Source organism: Gossypium arboreum, chromosome 3, assembly GCF_025698485.1.
Source record: "Gossypium arboreum isolate Shixiya-1 chromosome 3, ASM2569848v2, whole genome shotgun sequence".
NCBI classification, from domain to species: domain Eukaryota; kingdom Viridiplantae; phylum Streptophyta; class Magnoliopsida; order Malvales; family Malvaceae; genus Gossypium; species Gossypium arboreum.
In genome coordinates, this window is record NC_069072.1 from 16,651,204 (window position 1) to 16,662,924 (window position 11,721).

Sequence of the window (11,721 nt, forward strand, 5' to 3'; positions counted from 1 at the left end):
ACATCGAGTTTAAATTCAACACCAACTCTTGCCACTTCGTTAGCAAAATAAATGCTCTTTGCTTGCCATGGGATTCAACCTATGTCTCCCCTTAAATGCTCCACACGCTACTTGCCACTAAGCCACAAGGCTTTTGTGTCATATTTTATCCCCAATTAATTATAAGGTCTAAAGGCCAAAGTCCAGGTTCCCTTTAAAAACCCAAAATAAATTGCAAGAGCCAAGGCTTGAACCCAGGCTCCCATACAACCTTAATGACGCCACAACCACTAGACTACAAGCTTCCTTGTGTCATTTATTTAACACAATAATTTAAAACCCTCATCCAAGCATCCGTGTTTTTTCACTTAATACCAAAATTTTTGCTAAAGCCCAAGTTTGAACCCAAGATTTCTCTAACACTTCTCAAAGCCATTAACCACTAAAGCAAACATTTAATTGTGTCATTTCATTGCACAATTAAATACCTATATAAAACCTCCTTACGGACCCACACTCAAGGCCCAATACTTCTAGGCCCAAATTCGGGGTGTTACAACTCTACTCCCCTTAAAGAAATTTCGTTCTCGAAATTTCCAACTATCAACTAATCGATTACTCAAGTCAAACCTCTATGCTTCCGCCACGCACTCTAATTAAAAATAATTCTTAGTACGACCGAACATCTAATTACCAAAGTAAAGAAACATTTATCAAGAACGCATACAATTAAGTAACACATATTTAAATAAAATAAACTTGGCGATCCCGAGCTCGATGCTCCTTGGACCCACATCTAAGACATGCTCCTGCCTTCCTATGGCATTCACCCGGATGACATCCGCTGCGATCTTCTTGCATTGGATAGTTTGGTCGTGCCTTAACATGTTTCACGTAATCGAGGCTTGGTTTTCGAGAACTAGAATCCTTCCTTTTCTTACACTCCAAGCACCACGCTTGAAGCGTTTCCCTAATTTCTTTAATTTTGGTATCCAATACTTCCTCTACCACTTGCCTTACTAACTCGGCCAGTGCCTCAATACGAAGCTCCGAGTTACCACAACCCAAAGTTGGAAGACTTTGCTTACCCTCATAATCCATATCAATACTCTACATTACCAGTACACATATCAAATAACTACCAAGATCTCAAAAATTTTACTATTTATTCATATGTCTTATGCAGAGATAGTATTTTAAAGTTTCTATTTTCATAGAATCAAAGCCTAGCTATAGTCTCAGTATTCTAGGGTTTTACAGCTCTACCCTATCTAGAGTATCATAGTAGGGTCTCAGTTCTATTCATAGCATCATATACATAACGTAAAAGATAGTATACTTACAGACTTGGTACCGGGGATTCAAAGCGCCACTTCTTTCTCCAATCCATTTAAAACTCAAAAAGCCAAATTTTGCTTATAGATGGTAGAAATTTAAAAATTTTGATTTGAAAGCACCCTTATTTTGAAACTCTTGTTTAAAACAGAAAAACTTGTACCATTTTAACATATATACTCCGCAAAACATCTTTAAAATGAACTTTTCAAAAACCATTTTAAAAAATACCCTTCTTAGGCCTAAGTTTTCAAAAAGATTTTTAAACCCGATCCACAGCCGAGTTGTTGCAACCTAGGCTCTGATACCACTAAATGTAACACCCCAACCCCAGCCTAGACGTTATGGCCGAATCTGACGTGCCACATTGGAGTTGAAAACCCACGTTCCGTTTTAGTGTTTTAAAACCATATATTTTGTTGAGTTAACAAAGTGTATAGAAGCCGGGCACCGGTAGGTATCCGAGACAGGGAGGTGAGCCATGAAGGTCGCTTAAGTACCAAGCTCTTTGATTGGATCCAATCCTGACATGCTCACAACCATAGCCACACTTTGTTATATCGAGTTTAAATTTGTTTAAGTGAACGACTTTGATAAATCGATTAATCGTGGTGTTGAACTCTTTTGAAAACAAGTATCATTTTGAAAACACGTCCTAAGTCTAGCCCATTTGAATAATTATCAACCAGGTTTGAAGTTATTAAAATTAAAATAATCCCGAAAAGAAATAAAAGCAAAGTGAAAATGGCCTTATTACAACCCAAAAATAAATAATAATTAAAGGAAATTTAATGAAAACCAACACTTGTTTAAAAGCCAAAAGACGATCACCGTGGCTACTCTGAATCCCCTCTGGCCCAAGTCCCCACATCAAGGCTCACCGCAAGGTTAAGGAAAGGGGTGAGTTTGGAAACTCGATGTGCAACAAGCCCTTTCAGAGCCCAAAACAATGACGACTGTTGGGTCTAAGCCCAAATCCAATCTCAAACATGTCTTCGGGCCATAGCCCTTTTCATATTTCATATTTCTAGGCGAAGCCTTTCTCAGAAAGCAGTATGGCCCATAGGCCCATTTCAATATCACATATAATGTCAATGAAAAGAATGCAAGCCCATTTCAAGATCACATGAAATACCAATGAATGTATGCAAACCCATTTGGGAGACTACTCAACCCACCATCCGCTACTCTCCACCCGTACCAACCAAAGACACCATGTGGGGATTAACTCGACCCACCCGCCATAACTCTCCACTTTGGCAAAGATAGCTGCTTTATCATATAACTAGAGGCCTAGCCTCTTTTAGTAACTGGGGCAAAAGCCCTTTTTGTAACTGGGGCATAAGCCCTTTTGATCTCTGGGGCATAAGCCCTTTAATAACTGGGGCATAAGCCCTTTTGATAAGCAGGGCATAAGCCCTTTTGATAATCGGGCATAAGCCCTTTTGATAAGCGGGGCATAAGCCCTTTAATAAGCTGGGCATAAGCCCTTTAATAACTGGGGCATAAGCCCTTTTGCACTTCCTCCATCCATATAAAAAACCCAACCCAATGTATTTATGAACATCTCGTGTGCATATCATACATATCATGTGCATATCATACATGTAATGTGCATATCATACATATCATGTTTATCAAAATCCCATGCATTAAGTTCATATATAAACCCTAGGGGTATAATGGTTATTTTTACCTAGGGGCAAAACGGTCATTTTCATATTATAAGGGTAATCTTGTAATTTTACCAAAAATTAGGGATTTTTCCATGTTCATCATCAGTTACTAACTATTCATTTGTGTAAACCGCGTTTCTAGCCCACTTTTAACGAAACCGAGTTATTGGGCCTAAAACCCTTAATGGGCCCTACTTAGCCGATTTTGTCATCTAGGCCCATTTAGCCTATATCCATAATAGTGTTAATAGTCTTAACAGGCAATTTAACAGATTTCCGTTTTCTACCAATTTTACCCAAATGGGCCCGAAAGCCTATTGGGCCCTATTGCAGCCCCTCGAGGCCCAACTTACCGTGAATGCCAAAAATCACGTTCTTACCGTTTCCAATGTTCCCGATCATAATCTCATCGATTCTAACTAACAAGTGAGCGTTATTGCTCACAAGTCCTCGAAATGCCGAATTTGATTTGACTTTTCAAATTCATCGCTTTAAACTATGAAAAGGGTTCGTTACACACGATTTGCGATATTCCTTGACGAGATCTCCTATGCGATTTCTCCTATAATCAACCACTTATAGATTAGACCATGTTATTATTAAACCAAATCGAAAACAACCTATTATCATCACTTACACATTCGGCCACCATCCATAATGGCCCTTGGGTTCATACCTTTGCCGAAGTTGATGACTAGATTTAGTCACTCCGATGATCCAAGCTTTTCACACACTCCTCGATCGGTAGCCTTTAATCCTCACTAGCACCAACAAACCAAATAACACCAAAAACCCTTTTAGCCTTAGTCGACAGAGGGGTTTTCAGCTTTTCTTAAACCACAAGATACAAATGGAAAGAAGGTTCGAATACTTACCAAGATATCTACTCGTTGAAGAACGTTCCAAATACCTTCCTACCCCATATCCGTTGTGAATCCAACTTAAACGTGCGTAGAAAATAGATCTAAATATTAATTCCCGAATCACTAAAATATGAAGCCTTCGGCTTTTCAGCAAATATTAATCTTAAGCTATTACGAGGGTTAGTACACACCTGTTATGGGTTGAAGTTGAAACGTTTCCAAAATCAATCGCCTACGATAACCACCACCTGTCACTCAAACTTAACTAATCCAATATCAATATATGTAAATCCTAAGCACATCAGTCCTACGGAACATAAGGGCATATTCGTCATTTTACCATACAGGGGTATTACGGTCATTTTACCCTACAGGGGCATTTTAGTCATTTCATCCTACAAGGGTGTTTTGGTAAATCAACAAACCAAAGGTATTTCAGTAATTTTGTAAACCAATGGTATTTCTATAATTTTTAGAAAGTCAAGGGTATTTTTGTAACTTTGTAAATCGGGGTATTTTGGTAATTTTACAAATTGAGGTATTTTAGTAATTTTGTAAATCGAGGTAAAACAAGAATTTCAAATCAAGGGTAAAATAGTAATTCTATAAATCGAGGGTAAAACGGTAATTCTGTAAGTCGAGGGTAAAACGATAATTATGTAAATCAGGGGTAAAACGGTAATTATGTAAACCGGGGGTAAAACGGTAATTCTGTAAATCGGGGGTACTTTGGTAATTTTACAAGTCGAAGGTATTTTAGTAATTTTACAAATCGAGGGTATTTCAGTATTTTTACAAACTAAGGGTATTTCGGTAATTTTAGTAAACTAAAGTATTCTAAACATGGATAACAATACTAATGGGCCTAAAGCCTATTCTCGGCCCAAATGGGCCCACACGCTCGTGTGGCCCTTTTAGCCCAAACCTAGCCACAGATATGCGATTCACCTAGCCTAGTCCAATATTTACTACACAATCAAACAACTTATCCAATTGGGCCGTGAGGCCCATTGGGCCCATATGGCCCCTTTCTACCATCGCGTCCCGAAGTAGCCATCCAACAACAAGAGTAGTGATAAATACACACCTGATAGGAGACTGGAGTTAATCCACACTCCGACACCCTTAGCCGACGCCCAACCCAAACGAGCACGCCATACAAGCGAAAGGGATCAGCCAAGAAAGGTGCCTTTACTCTCCTCATGGTTCCCTCTATTTAAAGCCAGCTTTGTATCCACTCTTATGTTAGCTTCCCGATGTGGGATCCCTCCAACATCAGAGTTTAAATTTAACACCAACTCTTGCCGCCCCCTGTTAGCAAAATAAATGCTCTTTGCTTGCCATGGGATTCGAACCTATGCCTCCCCTTAAATGCTCCACACGCTACTTGCCACTAAGCCACAAGGCTTTTTGTGTCATATTTTATCCCCAATTAATTATAAGGTCTAAAGGCCAAAATCCAGGTTCCCTTTAAAAAACCCAAAATAAATTGCAAGAGCCAAGGCTTGAACCTAGGCTCCCATACAACCTTAATGACGCCACAACCACTAGACTACAAGCTTCCTTGTGTCATTTATTTAACACAATAATTTAAAAACCCTCATCCAAGCATCCAGGTTTTTTTCACTTAATACCAAAATTTTTGCTAAAGCCCAAATTTGAACCCAAGATTTCTCTAACACTTCTCAAAGCCATTAACCACTAAAGCAAACATTTAATTGTGTCATTTCATTGCACAATTAAATACCTATATAAAACCTCCTTACGGACCCACACTCAAGGCCCAATACTTCTAGGCCCAAATTCGGGGTGTTACACCACAATTCTAATTATTTCACACATTTACAACCTATTTTATAAACTTCACAAAATGGTCCTTTTAGGTGTTTTCATGAAAATCCTTTCACAGAAGTTGTTTATTACACAGCCAAGACTCATTTTCTTCCATAAAAATTCAGCGAACAACATAAATGCTCTCATGGCAAAACCCTATACTTTCAACCATTTTGCAAAATAATCCCCCCATTAGCTAGATTAAGCTACAAGGGTTCCAAAAATACAAAAATCAACAAAAACAACCACAAATTTCACTTACAAGCAAAGGATTTAAGTTGCTAAAATTTTGAGCTTCAAATCCCCTATGTTTGCTGCCATCTTCGGTGGTTGAAAAAGAAGAAATGAAAAAGATGACAACCTTTTTCCTTATTTTATTTTATTACCAAAAAAGTCACCTAATGCCACCAATCTGACTTTTCAATTTTTTTTTTGTCCCTATAGCCGGCCATCACTCCCCAAAAGGGTCTATTTGCACTTTAAAGACCTCCAAATTTGGTTCCCTAGATATTTAACATATTTGGATAGTAAAACAAAAATTTTTCCCTTTATGCGATTTAGTCATTTTTCGCAATTAAGCTCACAAACACTAAAATTAATTCACCAAAATTTTCATGCACTCATATAATCATGCTAAAACACATAAAATAATATTAAAATAATTTATTGACCTCAGAGTGGTTCTGAAACCACTATTCTGACTAGGCCCAAAATCGGGCTGTTACAACATGACCTAGATACACGGTCGTGTGGTCGGCCGTGTGACCCAAGTTAGTAACATCCCTAGTTTTCTCACGGCCATGGCACATGGGCGTGTCTTTGTCCGTGTGGTACAAGTCAGTATGTATGCCTTGTTTTCACATGGCCTGTGCCATGGGCGTGCCTGGTGATTGAGTGAGGCACACAGCCTGTTCACACAAGAGTATGACCTATGATTTCATGAAATTTTTCTAAGTGATCAAAAATTTTTATATGTGATCGGTTTAGTCCTGAACCACTCTTAAGTGGGTTTTAAGGTCTCGTAGACCTATTTAAGGGACTTTGTGTATGTGAATGAATGATATACGATATTGAATATTTGATAAATGTTATATTTTCCAGTAATTCCTTATAACCCTATTCCAACGACGGATACGGGATGGGGGTGTTATAGGGGGAGAGTTGTAACAGGTCGTTTTTATCCAAATCGAAATAATGGTTTCAGGACCACAAATCTGAGGCCGTAAAATTATTTTAATATTATTTTAAGTGTTTACAGCATGATGGTATGTATGTGTGAAAGTTTCGTGAAGAAATTTTATTGTTTGAATAGTTAATTTGATAAAAAAGGACTAAATCACGTAAATCGTAAAACTTGAGTTCTAATAGCCAAAGGTGTCTAATAGCTATGGTTTATTAAAGTGAAGGTCCTTATGTGGTAATTAAACCATTTGAAAGGTGAATGGACAATTTTGGACAACCATTATGTGATTTTAATGGTTTTATACTAACGTTATTTAGGTACATATATTAATTAACATATAATAAATAAAACCAAAATAAAATGTTATCATCTTTATGGTTATTTCAACCAAATATTTAGAAAATAAAATGCTTATGGAAGCCATTAGGGTTTGACAACTTCAAGCTTGAATTGGTGAGTGTTTTTGACCCAGTTTTTAATTATTTCTATGTTTTTGTGATTGTTGCAACTAGTACTAGCTAGCCCAGGGACTAATTTGCAAAATTGTTAAAGAGTTTGAATGTTGCCATTGATGAATGTATGAGTATTTTGATGTTTAATGATAGATTATGAATATTTGATGCTAGTTAAACAAGTTTTGTAAAGTGATTTTTAGTGAAAATGCAAATTAGGGGATAAATTGAGAAATGTGTAAAGTTAGAGGTTAAAATGTGAAATAAATGAAAAATATGGGCTGCTAAGGGCATAATAGTAATTTGGCTAGCATGGGTATATTTGGAATTTCATTAATTTGTGATTTTATGAAATAATGACTAAATTGTGAAAAATGTGAAAGTTTATGGAAAATATGTTAAATAGCCCTAATGTATATTTTGGATTGAATTGAATAAATAATTGATAAAATAAGTTAATTTTTAATATATTTTGATCAAGGAAGGAGAAATACGGACTTGGATTGGGGAAAAGATAAAGTACTCGATTAATCGACAATTTTATCATTTTTGAATCGAGGTAAGTTCGTATGTAATAAGCATTGTTATAATTATACTTTAAATGCTTTGATATTGCATAAATTGTGTATACGAGACTACAGTCATATTTGACTACAATTCGGCTATGTATGGCACTTAGTGTACGATTCGAGATAACTTTGGCTATGTATGGCATTTAGTGTGCAATTCAAGATAGCTTCGGCTATGTATGGCACTTAGTGTGTGATATTAAAATAGCTTCGGCTATGTATTGGCACTTAGTGTGAGAGAATTTGAGTTTTCGAATTTTTTCCATTTGAGTATGTGTTTGTTACGGATTGGTTCAGGTACGTATTTGAATCATACGAGCTTTAAATTGAAGAAGTTATGAAGTTTGTATATAAGTATATGATTAAGCATGTGGAAGGTTTGTTAGTATTTATGAATTATGAATTAACAAGTTCAAATTGATGAATTGTGTATTTATGATTAGTTGAGTTTATTTCATACGAGCTTACTAAGCTATATAGCTTTCTTTGTTTACTTTTCTATGTTTTATGTGTTATCGAGCTAGCTTGGATTCGGGGATCGTCGGAGATCGCATCACACTTTACCTATCACTTGGTTAATTTGTAACACCCTAAACCCGGCCCAGACGTTATTGCCAAATCTGACGTGTCACATGGACTTACGACTTAGTATGCATTCATTGGTTTAAGTGATTGGGGTGGCCTTTGTAAAAACAACGGTTGAATGAAAAGCCGGTTTATCAATCTTTAGGCTATCCAATTGTTGTGCTTGTTGAGTCCTGGAAAATGTTCATTAGTTTTGAAAACCCTCGCAGCCTAACATTAGCAATTTCGACATAGTATAAATATAATCAGAAAATAAAACCATAGCGGAAAAAGAAATTTAAATAGCGGCATTATTACAACTTAAAACCCAAAATTAAATCAGAATATAAAATAATAAAAATAAACTAACTTAGAAAAACCAACTTTGCAGATAATGTGGCCACTCTGAATCCCTCACAACTCCAAGCCCACTATGGTTGGGGATTTCCTGCAGAGATGAAAATAAAGGGTGAGTTCGGTAAACTCAGTGTGTAACATAACCCAACCATAGCCCAAAACAGATCAAACCTCAAAGTCGACTTATCTAGGCCTTGGCCCAAGATGTAAATCGAATGAAACCCATAGGCCCATAGCAGATACAGAACAAATATATCATGAATGCAGAAATCCCAATCCAGAGCCATCCATAACACCCCCGTACCAGCCTTACTCCATGTGGGGAGACTACTCGACCCACCCAACCGCTACACACCATAGAAATTGCAGCGAGGCTGCCAGATATTGTGACGAAGTCACCAGATACAGATATTATGGCTAGGCCACTAGAACAGATATATATATATGTGGCGAAGCCACCAGATTGCAGCGAGGCTGCCAGAATGCTTCCTCCATCAATATAAACCCATGTCCTATGCAACATAAATAATATGTCATGGCATACGATACGTAAATGTAACATCATGCTTTTCGAAAAAAATAACCCTAGGGTAAAATCGTAATTTTTCATGCATAAGGGTATTTCAAGAATTATTACCTATTGCTAAGGTTTCATGCTCATTCTAACGTTTACCAAGTAATCGAAGTACTTACCTCGTCTTTTTACCAAAGTGGGCCCATGGCCCATTGGCTGTTTTTCATTAAGCCCAAAAATACAGCTTGTGCACAAAATGTACACTCGCACTCTAATCATCCAGATGCACCATATTCATTAATAAGCGTTTCACGAGCACTTTCGACGTCATGAGTTCACAAAATACCAACGTTTCGGTATTTCAACTTTTACCGATTTAGTCTAAGGGAGGGTGTCGTTTACACACCTAGTTGATGACGATTGATGACGATATCTCCCACGCGATAATCCTACAATCGATCACTAACACATGAGACTTATGAATTAACGATAACTAACATAAATCCACGTCAACTAACCCAATCATCACACAAGTTAGTCATTTACGCATGAGGGGCAAAATAGTCATTTAACACCCTAGGGGAAAAATGGTAATTTTACCCCACAAGGGTATCTCGGTAATTCTACCCTACAGAGGTATTTCGGTATTTCTACCCTACAAGGGTATTTCGGTAATTCTACCCTACAGGGGTATTTCAATATTCTACCCTACAAGGGTATTTCGGTAATTCTACCTTACAGGGGTATTTCGGTAATTCTACAACTTATCCACTTGGGCCAACGGACCCATTGGGACCACATGGCCCATTTCAGCCCATCGTGGCCCGAAATAGCCGTCTTACTGCTAGAGTAATGAGAAATACACACCTCTTAGGAGACTGCAGTTAATCCGCGCTCCAAACACTCTTAGCTGACACCCAACCCAAACAAGCACGTCATAAAGCGAAAAGGATCAGCCAAGAAGGGTATGCCTACTCTCTTTATGGTTTGCTCTATTTAAAGCTAGCTCTCCATCTAGTCTTATGTTAGCTTCCCGATGTGGGATCCCTCCATCACCAGAGTTTAAAACCAACACCAACTCTTGCCATCCCAACATAGCAAAATAATCAACCTTTGCGTGCCAAGTCCTCTCACATGCCAACTCACACCACCACCACTAGGCCATCAACTCATTTGTGTCATAAATCCAGCACATTAAACTTTAAAGCGCACCTACTTGCTTCCAGATTTATTGAAAAGAAAAACCAATGTATATTACAAGAGCCAAGACTTGAACCTTGGACCCCTTGCTTCCTCTATGGCATCACTTCCTTGTCCCCTAAATGGCGCCACCTTGCTACTACACCACACTCCTTTTTGTGTCATCTTTTACCCCTTTACTCTTAAAAGCCCAAACGCCAATTGCATCACCTGTTCATAAAATTAAAATTCCAAAGACTACCACAGATTTAACTTAAGTTTGGGCCTTCCAAAGGCCCACTAACCTACTAAAATATATATTAACCAACCAGAACACACACAAATTTTAAAAATCACAGAAACATAGAAAACCTAAAAATTGGGGCGTTACAACTCTACCCTCCTTAAAGAAATTTCGTCCTCGAAATTTTACCTGAATCAAACAGATGAGGATATTGTTGACGCATCGCCACTTTTGGCTCCCAAGTAGCTTCCTCTCTGCCATGATTATGCCACAGCACCTTTACTAGCGGAACTGATTTCCTCCTCAAAATCTTAACATCTCGATCCAAAATCTGCACAGGCTCTTCCTCAAAAGTCAAGTCTGCTTGGACCTCGATCTCTGCAACCGACACAACATGAGTAGGGTCAGAACGATATCGCCTTAACATGGAGACGTGAAAGACATCATGAATCCTATCCAACTCTGGAGGTAGCTCTAACTGATAAGCCACTAGACCCACTCGCTTAAGAATCCGATAAGGCCTAATGAACCGCGGACTTAACTTTCCTTTCCTCCCAAACCTTAATATTTTCTTCCAAGGTGAAACCTTCAAAAAGACCACATCACCCATAGAGTACTCATAGCACACAAACCTCCATGAGCTTCTTTCAGAATTGCTTGCCTTAAGTCAGAGTCCTTCAAAATACAAACTCTACCTCGGTAACATAGAACTCCCTCACTGTTCAGTCCGAACTCAGAAGTATCCCCATTCTTAACCTGCCGGAATCAAGAAACTAGAGACTCATCCCTTGACTGTTTTTCCTTAATCTCATCCACCTGTGTCACCTAACTTGCGCTTACGCTAACAGACCATCGTCATTATATAGACTCAAACGAGCAAACATGGCTCTCAGATCAGATACAGTTCTATGACTTAGGGCATCAGCCACCACGTTAGCTTTGCCTAGGTGATACTCAATCGCGCAGTCATAAT